Genomic DNA, 14,235 nt, shown 5'->3' on the forward strand with positions numbered 1-14,235 from the left:
GAGACTGAGAAAGACCCATGAGAGAGGCGGGAGGAAATGAGGACAGTGTGGTACCCTAGGAGGCAGAGGAGGAGGATGGTTTCCAAAGGAGAGAGTGGTCAAGGATCAAATGCTGCTGAGAGGTCAGAGATAATGACAAAAAATGTGCACTGGCTTTATCGACAAAGGTGACATAGGTGAGAGCAGTTTCAGTGGTGTGGTGGCGGGAAGCCAGGTTCCAGAGGGTTGTGGATTTCTCTCCTCAATTTAAACTCATGTATGCTACTACTTACTTAAAGATCAAATAAACTTCTTAAACTTGTCACATACAAAACCAAACTCTTTGTTCTCTCCCCCAAATCTAAACCTATTTCTTCCTCATCTTTATGAATGGACCCACCGTTCCCTCTATTGCTCAGTTCAAAAGCCTAGACACCACTCTCTCATACCCCACATCCAAACCACTGGCAAATACTGTTGGCTCTACTTTCAGAGTATATTCAGGGTCTGGAAACTTCTCACTATTTCCAAGACTTCAGGTCTAATCCACCATCTTCTCACCTGGTCATTTTAGTAGTCTTCTAATTAAGCTCCCTGTTTTTGCTCTTTCCTCTATACAGTTTCTTTACCATATACAAACCAGATAATCTTTTAAAACAATGAATAAGATGATTTCACTTATCTGTTGAGAAATTTCCAGAGATTTCCCTTCTCAGAATTAAAGCCCAAGTCCTCACTGAGCCAACAGTTCTTGCTCTATCGAGCCAAACGTGCTCCCACTTCAGGGTTTCGTTCTTCTTGTTTTCTTTGCATAGAACCTGCCTTCTCAAGACCTTTAAGCAACTTTATCCTTCTCTTCATGTGGGTTTCTATTTTGAGACCATCCCGTATAAGTACTGCACGCTAACCGATTGCACTACTGTCCCTAATTACCTGTGATGTTTTTAAAACATGCCTGCAAAATTTTTGACACTCTTCCTATCAAGAGATGAAATCTAATTCCTCTCCTCTTGAGTATTGTTGGCTGTAGTGACTGACTTCTAACCAATAAAAGACTAAGGCAGTGTTGTGTTACTTCTCAGGCTGGGTCATCAAAGATAATACTTGGTGTGTTTGCCCTTCTAACAGAGCGGTCATACTGTAACAAAGTCCATGTCGCATTGACAGGCCACACATAAGTATTCCAGCAACAGCCCTGTGACAGCCAGCATCAACCATAAGACATGTGAATGACAAATCCTTCCAGATGACCCCAGCACTGGCCCCCATTTGACTGCAAGCACGTGAGAGACCCTGACAGAGAACTGCCTAGATCAACCCAGTCACCCCCAGAAATGTGAGAGATAAATAAATGCTATTTTTTTTTTTTTTTAGTCCATTTTCTGTTGCTATAACAGAATACCACAGACTGGGTAATTTGTAAATAATAGAATTTTATTTGGCTCATGGTTCTGGAGACTGGGAAGTCTGGGATCATGGCATCAGCATCTGGTGAGGGTCATCCTATGGCAGAAGGTGGAAGGGAAGCAAGCATGTGAGAAAGAGGAAATTGGCTGAACTCATTTTTTTATTAGGAGCCCACTCCCGTGATAACCAACCACTTTCTGTGATAATGGCATTAATCCATTTGTGAGGGCAGAGCCCTAATGACCTGATCACCTCTTAGGTTCTACCTCTTAATACTGCAATAATGGCAATTAAATTTTAACATGAGTTTTAGAAGGGACATTCAAGCCATAGCACCATTGTCTTAAGCCACTATGTTTTGGTGGTTTGTTATGTAGCAATAGATAAACATAACCCTACACAGTAGCACTCCCTATCAATATCTGTTCTCTTATCCAGATTTATTTTTCTTTGTAGCACTTACCACTATCTGACATATTATAAATTTATTTATTTTTTCCTGTTCTATCCTGCTCCCTGGAATGTCAGCTGCATGAAAGTAGAAACTTTGTTTTGTTTGTTGGGATAGCTCCCTTACCTAGAATGGTACACAATAGTTGCTCAAGCTCAAACTGTATTTGTTAAATGGATGTGCCTGTGGCCTGTGGAGGAGGCATCCAAGGTGAATAGAGAAAGTACCTGGAGTGAAAGTATTATATAACTTGAAAGTACCATACAGGAGATACTTGTTATTATTATTATTATTCCTGAGGGTACTTCTTTCCTATTAGTGGTCCTTTAATAATGCTATTTTTTAAAAAATGTGGGTAATAGAAAGATTTTTTCTTTCTTTTTTAAAAAAACATTACTTTTGAAATAGAAATGAAAATTCTGGTGTGTTTTCAGGATCGGGTTTAAGCTTCTGAGTCTGTTCGGGTGACTAAGCTTCTGAACTTTCTAATGTCGCACTGTGTGCAGGATGAGAAAGAGAATGTTCCTTTCCCTGTGCCTCTGAGCAGGAAGCCTTGAGGCCAAGCCTAGAGCCAGTTTGAAAAGGTGTCTGCCATAGAGAAGGATTATCTTACGTTCCACCTTCATGGAAATAGAGAACTCTGAACCAGAAAGTCTCCTTATAAACCACCAAGAAGCAAGGTTAGCTAAAGGTCTTTCATATTTATTCATTGCTGCCCCTCCCTCTTTTCCTTTGTTAAATCCAGCTTTTTCCTTAGGGCCAAATCATTGTATTATTCACCATTACGGCAAATGCATATTGAAGGAAGACCTTTTCTTCATGTTGATGTCAACTTTTCTTCACATGATTTTTACAGGTTTGAGGTGAGATTTTGTTGCTATTATTGTGTTTTTATCGTCAGAGACCCAGGAAAGCCCGAATCCTGCCCTGCCAATCATCCCTAACCTTTCTGCTTAGGGAACAATAGCAGAATGGGGCTCCCAGTACCACTTCGTTAGTTATCTGGAGCCAGTAACCTCCATCATTGGGCTTACTGGTGAAAGGTGAGCTGGAAAGTGGTTTAGGGCTGCCTTCTTCCCGACTCTCAGCCCAAATCTGAATTGAAGACCTGTGTGTTCATGCATGCTGTGGAGACAGATTGATAACTGGATCCCAAGTGGGACACACAGACAATGAGTAGAAGAGGCCAGGCTGAAAAGAAGGGAGCTTCATTCCTGGATGCTGACCCATTAGGGCACTGCCTTTTATTAAGTATGTGTTAATAACCAAGCAGATAAGTAGCTTTTTTTCCCTTTTTTTTGGTGGGGGGGCGGGGATGGGGTCAGGGAGATAGAGAGGGAATTGGTTAAGGCAAAGTCATGGGGAGAAAGATAAGTGTTCTTTCTCCAGTATCTGCTGTTGTCACCCTTGTCATCATCATTATCGTCACCATCATCATTATCTATGTACCATATTTTTATATTGAGTCATTATTTTAAAGCAGGCACTGTGACAGATTCTTCTTAGAATGGGGTTACTAAGGTGAACAGGAACTGAAACTGAAAAGGAACCCAGCTATCCTGTCTGGGGTACTATTTGAGGTGATCGCGAATGATACCAAGCAGAGCATGAAAAGGGCTGGAATAGAATTCAAGTTCTGTGGAGCTCCCCAGGGGAAGGGATACCCTCTTTCGGCTAGGGACACTTGAGGTGGCTTCATGAAGAACATGGTATTTGACCTGAGCCTTGAAGGATAGGTAGAATTTTATAGATTGAAGTAGGCAAGATGGGCCTGCTGAAATAGTATGAATGGGGACTGAAAAAACATGGTGTGTTGGTCTAATGCTGAATTTCAGATTGACTGGAGTAGAGTCAGATGGCTGGCAATTGGAACAGGACTAGAAGCTAGTTGTGACTTTCTGTGCAATGCTAGTTCCTCCATCTAGGATATTCCTCTACTGGACAGGAAACCACATACAGTTTCTCCAATCATAAACTCATTTTTATTTTATTTTATTTTATTTATTTTTTTTTTTTCCTTTTTGTCTTTTTTACTGACCGGCAACGGGATCGCAACCCTCGGTGTTGTGCCCGCACCATGCTCAGCCAGTGAGCGGGAACCGGTCTCCACATGGGATCCGAACCCTTGGTGGGAGCGCTGCCGTGCTCCCAAGCGGCGCACTCTCCAGTGCGCCACCGGGCCGGCCCATAAACTCATTTTTATGAGGCCTTATCCTTTGTCTCCTTCTGTCTCTCTGCAAGTCAACTTGTAGAGAAGCACATTCATAAGGATTATGATGGCCCATTTCTTTTTGTTCTTAACATAAGAATTGGAGGGACCATGGGCTTGTGTGCTGGCTCTCAGAGGCCATCTTTTTGGCATAGGCTATCAGCACAGGTCATGGACTCCTAAAAGTTCATCTTTTTCACATGGAATGTATAACCTTCCCAACCTTCTCCAAAAGATCTGGAGATAAATTTGCTTCTGTTGATGTGATTCAGTCATTAGGGAAGAGTTTATTCCCCTCTTGGTAGTCTGGGAGTGTCCTATGCAGGGACCAAGACATTTTAGACTTTCAGATTTCCTACTGGAGCCAGGAGGGGATTTCTCAGCCATGGTGACAATCTAGGACAACCAGGGCCATGATCGTCCTACCCTGTCTGTGGAGCCTGTCCCTGGGGTTCATTCCCTTCCCAACACAAAGGCTCTTAAAGGGAGCTCTGCTATGTCACAGCCAATTGGATAAAGACTTCAGGCTGAACAGTTTCCGTAGAGATCCCTTCATGTCCTAGTTCCTCAGGCAGTAGATGAATGGTGTCACCACCATTACATCACTGAAGCCAGTGAGTCCTTGGCAGCAGAGTGGGAGGATGAGGGACTCAGGTAGACCCCTATGGTGGTCCCATAGAAGAGGATGACTACAGTAAGGTGGGAGCCACGTGTAGAAAAGGACTTTTGTTTACCCTGGGTGGATGTGACCTTGAGCACAGCAGACACAATGTGTATATAGGAGACGAGAATGCCAAGGAAGGGGATGAGGATGATGAAGCCCCCCCACCAGCAGAATCATGAGCTGGTTGAGTTGGGTGTTGGAACAGGAGAGCTGGAGCAGGGGAACAAGGTCACAAAAGAAGTAAGGGATGACATTGCTGGCGCAGAACTCCAGCCGAGCCATGAGCAGGGTGTGTAGCAGGGAGTGGAGGTTGGCCATGATCCAAAAGCTCCCCAGAGTCAGGACACACATTTGCAGGCTCATCATGGTGGAGTAGTGCAGGGGGTGGCAGATGGCCACGTAGCGGTCATCTGCCATTGTTAGAAGGAAGGTGTCCGTGTTGGCGAGCAGGATACAGAAGTAGATCTGGGCTAGGCAGCCACCATACGAAATGGATTGAGTCTGCGTCTGGATGTTCATAAGCATCTTGGGGACTGTGGCAGACATGAAGCAGAAATCTACCAGGGAGAGGTTGCTGAGGAAGAAGTGCATGAGTGTGTGGAGGTGGGAGTCTGAGCCAGTGGCCAGGATGATGAGTAAGTTCCCTGCAGCACTGATCAAGTACATGACAAGGAAGAGCCTGAAGATCAGCTCCTGCCTCTCTAGGCTGCTGGAGAGCACCAGGAGGATGAAGTAGGAGGCACTTGTGTGGTTTCTTTTGTCCACGGTCAACTAGTCCTTCTCGGAGATCCAGACCAGTCACAGACTAGAGAGAGGACAGAGGTTCCCAGGCCTCCCTCCTTGCCTCCTATAGTCCCTTAACTCATGTCTGGTCACATCTCTGTGTTCATTTGGTAGAAACCCAAAGAAGGCTCTCAGCCTATGAAAGGAAAAGCCTCAACCAGGGAGTTCTATGGCCTCAATAACCCACAGAGTCAGAGTTTTAATTACTTTATTGCTATATTCTGTTGACTCTGAATCCCATGATGCCCCATCTGCCATTCCTCAAAGGAGAATCCTTGTATATGGTCATGTATTCAGTGGTAGCAACAATGAGGGGGTTACTTATGGTGTTTTAACCCCGCAAATTTTCATCATACTCTTATTCTTTGATAGGAGCAACTTATATATTCCCAATATTGAGTAAAGCTCTATAGAAATGTAGTTTCTTTCTACTCCCAATAAGAGTGCCACCTGAAGGCCCTTTCTATGTGGAATTCTGGAAGCACAATGGCACATATATAGAACCAGAGGGTATTGTTTTTACAGACCCTTCTTTCCCCTACACCTTCTTCCCCTCCAAGATGTTGTCTCCCCTTGGTCTCCGACCCATGTAGAGCCCAGGGTTCAGGGTGCTGTGGCTGCCACTCGTCATTGACTCTGGGGCGTCTTGGTTCTGGTCCTTGATGCTGGGGGATGGCATGGTTCAGGGTAAGCCTGAACAGAAGAGCCTGTTGACTGGGACAGCACAGTTGGCCCTTCTGTTTGGGCTTACCCAGGAAGGACCTCACATCTGGAGGGTGATCTGAGAAGGGTGAGAGTCGCCCCTGCAAGTACCAAAGAGAAATTACAGGTGTAACATTGCCCAAGGTAATGGAGATGGCAGCAGGACCATATAGTGACCCCACTAAATAGGAATTCATAATAGTTCAGTGAGAACTCAGGCTGAAGTTTTATTAGACATAAAATAAATTGTTTTTCATTGTTTCACAAAGAAGAGTTGGGATTTGGGTCCTATGAGAATGCAAATCTGTAAAGTGGAAGGGAAGAAGGAAAGGAAAGGACAGGATTAATGTGTTGACTGGGATTGGGGAACAGGTGACAGGGGAAATCAGTCTGGAAAGCTATGGGACTGGGGTTCCAGCCCGCCTGGAAACTGGACAGGGTGTGTAAAGGGGAAAAGAGTCTTGGCAGGCTGACTTTGCTTCTGCCACCACTTTGCTGAGGTAAGGCCTGCTTGGAGCAAAGGAGATTACCAGTGCAGTTGGGCAGGGTATTGTAGGAATGGAGACTTCAGCTATGTGGGTGGTCCCACTTGAGTTCTTAGCCTGTGTTGAGAGCTATTCTTTAGGATGGAAGATACATGACTAATTTTGAATTAGCATTTTACTGATCTGATTTTAAGGAGTCAAGTGTTTGGCAATCTTTTGGATCCTTTGGAAGGAATCTTTGGGTAAAGAACAACCATAAAATAGAAATGCAGCAGTCTGAGAGGAGAGAAATCTATTTGTTGAAAAGTACAAAGGAAGGAAAACACAAATTTATTGTGGTTGAGCCCTTTATCCGATCAGTGCTGAACAAGAGATTTTTACTGGGCGATGTGAGAGATAAGAAAACAATAAAGGACATTGTTCTCATCCCCAAGAACATTCTAGTCAAATGTAAAATCTTCACATAAGAAACAGTCCTTAGACTAGGGAGCTGACACTTATTGAGTACCTACTGTGTGTCATATACAGGTGTGGGCTTGTGCAGTTATTTAATTTTCCCAACAACCTAAATGAGGTAGGCATTATTATTCTTATTTTACAGATGAGTATACTGAGACCAAAAGAGTTGAAATAATTTTCCCAAAGACGGATCCCCCAGGATTTGATTCTAAGTCTGTCTGATTACAAAGCAGTGATCTTTCAATTTAATGGCTTTGATTTTTTCAAAAAGATTGAGTAATGAGTGCTACTGGGAAAACTTAAACTTGAGGCATCTGTGTAAATGATCAGGGAGTCTTTGAGTGGCCAGGGTTGGGACTGTAGCAGGTTGGATGGGGGTAGGACATGGATGGAGGGGGAGAGAAGACTTCTGGGGGTAGTGGTGTATGCAGTGACAAAGGCTTTGTCCTGTCCTTGACTAATATTCCTTCCAAACCAAGGGTGGCTCTATCTTCCCTTCTCTTTCCAGCCCCCCAGCCCCCCAACTCTTTCCCATAGATATAGGAGAAGAAAATGTTCTTGTTATTACTTCCCACTTATTAGGACAATACTCTTTCCATGTACTTCTATTTTAAGAAAACCAAAACTAAGAAAGTCTAACTTAGAACAGAGAGGAATTTTCCCCTGGCTTCTGGGTCATTGCCATCAGCATACAGGCATCTCCCAGTTTAAAACATCCGCCCTTGACCCACAATCTCCTCTGGCTGTTAGCCCATTTCTATCTTCCTGTTTTCAGCAGAAGTCCTCAAAATGTGGGCAGTACTCACTCTCCAGTTTCCCTTTTGTTCTCTCATGACCCCCATTTTCAGGCTTCTCCACCAACCATAAAACTTCTCCTCCCAAGGTCACCATAGCTACATCTGGAGGTTGGTTCTCAGGCCCCATCTTACTAAAGCTGACAAGCAGGATTTGCCACAGTTGGTCACTCCCTCCTTGAGATATGTTCTTCACTCGATTTCGAGGCCTCACTCTGTCTTGAAACTTCTCCTACCTTACTAGCTACTCGCTCTCTGTGTCCTTTGCTGGTTCCTCCTCATTCTTCTGATCTCTAGCTGTGGGGTGCCCCTGCACCATCTAAAGCCTCACCCCTTCTCTATTTACTCTCATAAGTGGTCACATTAGCATTAAATACCACAAAAATGTGGAAAACATCCAACTTTCTATCTCCAGTTTGGGATTTTTTCCCCCTTGAACTTCAAACTTATTTATATCCAACTGCCTACTCCCAATATGCATTTGGATGTCTTACAGACATCTCAGATTGAACTTGTCAAAAACAGTGTTGATGATCTTCCTCTCCTTAAACCTGCTGCTTCCTCAGCCATCCCCATCTCATTCTTTCAACTGCTCAAGCCAAAACCTTGACATCATCCTTAACTGCTCTTTCCCTTACTGGCCACTGCTACCATCCTATCCACTCTAAATGGAACCACTTTCTCCCTATATCCATTGCTACCTTCAGGGTCTAAACAACCATTATTTCCATCCAGATTGTTGCAATAGCCTCTTAGCTAGGCTCTCTGTTTCTACTCTTGCTCTACTCCTGATGGTCTATTTCTGCATAGCAACCAGAGTGAACATTAAGAAATGTAAGTCAGATGATGTTACTTCTCTATTGAGAATCCTTCAATGGCCTCCTGTCTGAGTCAGAACCAAATCCAAAGTTCTCACCAAATCTTACAGGGCCATGCATTAGCTGGACCTCTACTCTCTCCCTGATCTCACCCAAGCATGTTCCTACCTCAGGGCCTTTGCACTTGTTATCCCCTCTGCCCAGAATTCTCTTCCCTCAATCCTTCCCTTCATTCCCATATGTGCTCAAATTTTGTCTCTGTTCAGGGTTCTCCGAAACACCTATCTAAAATAACATCCCAAAATGCAAATTAAAACCACCATGAAATATCATCTCACCCCAGTCAGAGTGGTTATTATCAATCAGACAGAAAATGACAAATGCTGGTGAGGATGTGGAGAAAAGGGATCTCTCCTGCATTGTTGGTGGGAATGTAAATCGGTGCAGCGATTGTGGAAAACAGTATGGAGGTTCCTTAGAGAACTGAAAATGGATCTACTTTACAACCCAGCTATCCCACTACTAGGTATAAACCTAAAGGACATGAAATCAATGTATCGAAAAGACACCTGCATTCCCATGTTCATTACATTCACAACAGCCAAGAGATTGAATCAACCTAAATGCCCATCAACAGATGAATGGATAAAAGAAACTGTGGTATATATACACAATGGAATAATATTAAGCCATAAAAAGAAATAATATCCTGTCTTTCACAGCAACATGAATGGAACTGGAAACCACCATGTTACGTGAAGTAAGTCAGGCATAGAAAGACAAATACTACATGATCTTACTCATATGTGGAATCTAAAAATTAAAACAGAAATGGTTTTCGTAGAAGTAGAGTGTAGAATCATGGTTACCAGAGGCCGGGAGTGGAAAAAATGGCGGGGAGGAGAAAAGGTGGATTAATGGGTACAAAACTATGCTATCTACCCTAAGTGAATCATTGTGCAGTATATGCATGTATTGAAACAACACTATGTATCCCCAAAAGTTATATGTACAAGTAAATGTTAAAATTAAAAAAGAGTCTGACACAGAATAGGTTCTTGATAAATGTTTGTTGAATAAATTGAAGAAAAACAAAAGGAAAAAAAATAGCACCTGGTCTCTGTCATTCCCCTTATTTTGCTTTATTTTAATTCTCAGATTGATCTATCTCTTCATTTATTTATGCTTCTGTGTCTCTAGAATATAAACTCATGAGAACAGGAACTTTGTCTGTTTTTATGTATTACTACATTTTTAGTGTTTAGAACTGTGCCTAGACTATCGGAGACAATTTTTTTTTGTGTGCCTTTGTTGAATGACCAAATAATAGTTCTTAATGTTTCTCTCTCTGACCTTATAACTTTGAAATTGAGCGAGACTTTAGACATAGTTCTCGTTAACCTGATATCAACCTAGTGTCTCTGAAACTTCAAAGATATTTATTTATCATCTTTACTATTATTTCTTAATACTTTAATCCACTAATTTAGTAAGTTGAAACCCATTAATTAAAAGAGAAAATTTGTAGCACCATGATACATAAAAAAGCAGTATCCTTTTTTGAAATTTTAAGCTAGATACCACTACCTGCAGAAAGTTCTGAGTCTGAAACCTGCTTTTTCTTGGTTAAAACAGGAGAATGTAAAGTCAGAATGTAAAGGAGAATGTAAAGAATGTAAGAGAGGAGTTAAGGAAATATGAGTACCCATTTGAGTTTTTCTTTGAGAGGTAGTCAGAAAGGTTGAGAGAGAACTCAAAAGGGAATAATTTCTCACCATGTGATTTTGTGTTATTTATCTCCATGTCTGTAAACCACCTAATGCCAGCTCTCAGACCCCCATAGTAACAGACTCCAGATCATGAGGAGCCCTGCACCATCCCATACCCACCTAGACCCAGACTCCTATTTGTTTAGGTCTGATTTCTCTTCCTGATTCTTAGGCAACCAGCATGCACATTCGTCACGTTTTCTTGCTCCCATATCAGTTCTGCATCTCTCTCTGGTGACTGCCACAGCTCTCGGGTTTGTGTCAGCTTGAACACTGAACCTATTTCATGAAAGCCCAAGGGGTAGAGAAAAATTCTCATCTTTAACTTTGAGATCTTCAGATTTAATTTTGTTCAATGACTGAGCCATAAAATAATTTAGAAGGGGAACCACCAAATTAAAGGAAACTACAGATAATAAACCTAAAACCAGATATAAGCCACATAGAAAAAGAAACATAATTAGGTAAAGTAGAAATCTGATTGATTCTTTGAAAAAAAAAAACTGATAAACAGTATCACCTTTGATAAATGAAACAGAAAATTTTAATTAAGTCAGATTTGTACGGTCTGTACGTGGGATCCGAACCCTCGGACGGGAGCGCCGCCGCGCTTCCCAAGCGGCGCACTATCCAGTGTGCCACCGGGCCGGCCCAATAGTTTCATTTTTAAGTTGAATATTATTTTCAATGATGGGATAATATGGCTTATCAAATAAAAATAAATGTCTACTTACAAATATATAAAATATCCCCAAAGATGCAAAAAGAATTAGAGAACATGAATGTAAAGAACTATAAAGCTATTAAATGGTTTCTAAAAGGGCATCTGACTCCAATGCAAAGAAGTTTCTAACTTACTTAGAACCAATAATTTATGCAGTAATAAAACATTTAAAAAAAAACAAAAAATGATGGCATAATCAACATCTGCAAAATGGATTTAGTAACATTTGCTAAAAGGGACTGTTGTGAGGATTAAATGAGAAAATGCACATAATGTGCTCAGGACAGTGCATTGTACATAGTAGGCACACAGCAAAATTTGCTATTATTATTACTATTATCATTATTATAATTAAATACATTTTTGAGGCAAATATGATTTTAATCCCAAACTAGACAAAGACAACAAAAAGAATATTTTAGGCCCGTTTTGTTTATAGACATAGATGCAAATGCCCCCAAATAATGTATTTTCAAAATAAGAAAACAACACAGTGAAAGAAATATCTATTAAACTCAAATCAATTAGCCCAGTTGATCACAGCAAAATATCAATATAATGTAAATAGAACCTGATAAGTCATCCAGATAAATTGATCATCACCTTACAGTTTAAAACTCCGAAAACATTAGGACTGTTTTTTCTTAATATGATAAACTGTGTATTTACAAATGAGTCAACATCACGTTTATTGAAGAATATTTAAAATTTTTCCCTAAAAAGAAGAACATAATATGCATGTTCTCTTCTATCATTCCTTATTTAACATTTTCCTAGAAATGCTGGTGATGGCTATCTGAAAAGAAAAAAGAAACAAAAATAGAACTATTTGCAAAAGATCTGTCCTACAACTAAGCTATTAAAAGAAATAAAGTAATTTTAAAAAATAAAGTTAGTTTAACAAAGTTGCAGGATATACTATCACACAAATATCAGTAAATTCCTTATCGATATGACAATTAGTAACCATTAAAAAAGCAATTAAAAAAGGGGATTTCATTCCCATTGATGAAGAAGGTGAATATTTGGATCTGAATTCAACTTGAAAAATACAACGTTTGTTCAAAGAAAATTATACCCCAGCTAGACTGGCTGTTCTCAAAAAGGCTGAGAATAACAAATCCTGACAAGGATTTGGAGTAAAGGGAACTCCTCCACACCATTGGTGGGACTGTAAATTAGCAGAGCCATTATGGAAAACAGTATGGAGGTTTCTCAAACTACAGATAGAACTACTGTACAATCCAGCAATCCCCCCTACTGGGTTGGAAATCATGTTAGAGGGATACCTGCATTGCCATGTTCATTGTAGCTCTATTTACAATAGCCAAGATATGGAACCAACCTAAATGTCCACTGACAGATGACTGGATAAGGGAAATGTGGTATATATATATATGCCATGGAATATTACACAGCCATAAAAAAGGATGAAATTCTGGGCTGGCCCGTGGCTCACTCAGGAGAGTGCGGTGCTGATAACACCAAGGCCATGGGTTCGGATCCCATATAGGGATGTCCGGTTCGCTTGCTGGCTGAGCGTGGTGCTGACAACACCAAGCCAAGGGTTGAGATCCCCTTACCGGTCATCTTTAAAAAAAAAAAAAAATGAAATTCTGCCATTCACAGCAGCATCGATGAGCTTGCAGAAAAATATATTTAGTGAAATAAGCGAGGCAGAGAAAGAATACTGCATATCCTCAATCCTACGTGGTAGAAAAAGGGGGGTTGGAGAGAGAGAGAGAGAGAACAATAAAACATTGAACTTTCAGGAGGAGAGAACAGACCTATAGTTATTAGAGGTGGGGGCGGGGGAAGGGATTAGGGAGTAATTGGGTAAGGGACACAAAGAATAATTATGATTTGTAATGATGAAAATGCAAATAATATTGATTTGATCATCACATACTCTACATAAATACTGATGTCAACTCCATTTCCCATAAATATGTATAATCAATTGTTTCAATAAAAAACTATATATAAAAAAGAAAACTATAATGGATAAAGTTAAGGAACATGTAAGATAGAAATAGATTCTAATCCAAAGGTCTCTGCCCAGGTTAAGCATTAAAAAGTGTTGGAAATCGCTGGATAACAGAATTCCTTGGATAGCCTCCACCGTAGGGAATGAGGGCAGGGGCTGAGAGAGGTTGTCTGGGACTCAGATTCTGTGTGATTTTGGAAGTCTGTACTCTGCTTTCTTTTCTGGAAAATGATGGGGTTGGGTCCATGGATGGTTTCTAAGGTCCCCTACAGGTCTCAGGCTCTGCTTGTCTTTGAGAAGTGGAGGAGGAGATGTCTTTTGGCTAATATATTTTGGGGCTTTGGAGGAGGAGTGTCGCTTCCTTCCCCCACATCAGCACTCACCTGTCCAGTTGGTCTGATTTCTTGGTGGTTGTCTGGGACTCAGATTCTGTGTGATTTTGGAAGTCTGTACTCTGCTTTCTTTTCTGGAAAATGATGGGGTTGGGTCCATGGATGGTTTCTAAGGTCCCCTACAGGTCTCAGGTTCTGCTTGTCTTTGAGAAGTGGAGGAGGAGATGTCTTTTGGCTAATATATTTTGGGGCTTTGGAAGAGGAGTGTCTCTTCCTTCACCCATATCGGCACTCACCTGTATAGTTGGTCTGATTTCTGCCAACCCCACCAAGGAACCTGCCTTCTCCTGAGTTGCTTCTCCTTTCTAAGGAGGGACAGAAAGCTCACAAGCAGCCTAGGGCCAGAGATACCACCCTGGGCCCCATGGAGAGCGAGATGAGAAAACAAGATGAGAAGCAAGTGGGTGGAAGGCAGGCTGAGGGAGGTGGCTGGGGAGAGCAGAGCCCCATTCCCTGATTCTTGGGCCAAGGAGAGGCGTGCAGCCCTCCCACTTGGATTATTTGCAGGGCTACTTTTGGGCTCTAGGGAGCACTCCCCAAAAGGCATCATCAGAAATCAATGTAGAGTATGTAGCCTTGGGTCCTGCTAGGCCTGTTTCTCCTGGGCTCCAC

General features: G+C 41.7%; 1 pseudogene; it reads right to left on the minus strand.

Annotated features, from left to right (window-relative positions):
• Positions 1 to 4,455: 4,455 nt before the first annotated feature.
• On the minus strand, positions 4,456 to 12,908 carry LOC103602522 (annotated as a pseudogene).
• Positions 12,909 to 14,235: the final 1,327 nt, after the last annotated feature.

Source organism: Galeopterus variegatus, unplaced genomic scaffold (genome assembly GCF_000696425.1).
Source record: "Galeopterus variegatus unplaced genomic scaffold, G_variegatus-3.0.2 Scaffold4181, whole genome shotgun sequence".
Taxonomy (NCBI): domain Eukaryota; kingdom Metazoa; phylum Chordata; class Mammalia; order Dermoptera; family Cynocephalidae; genus Galeopterus; species Galeopterus variegatus.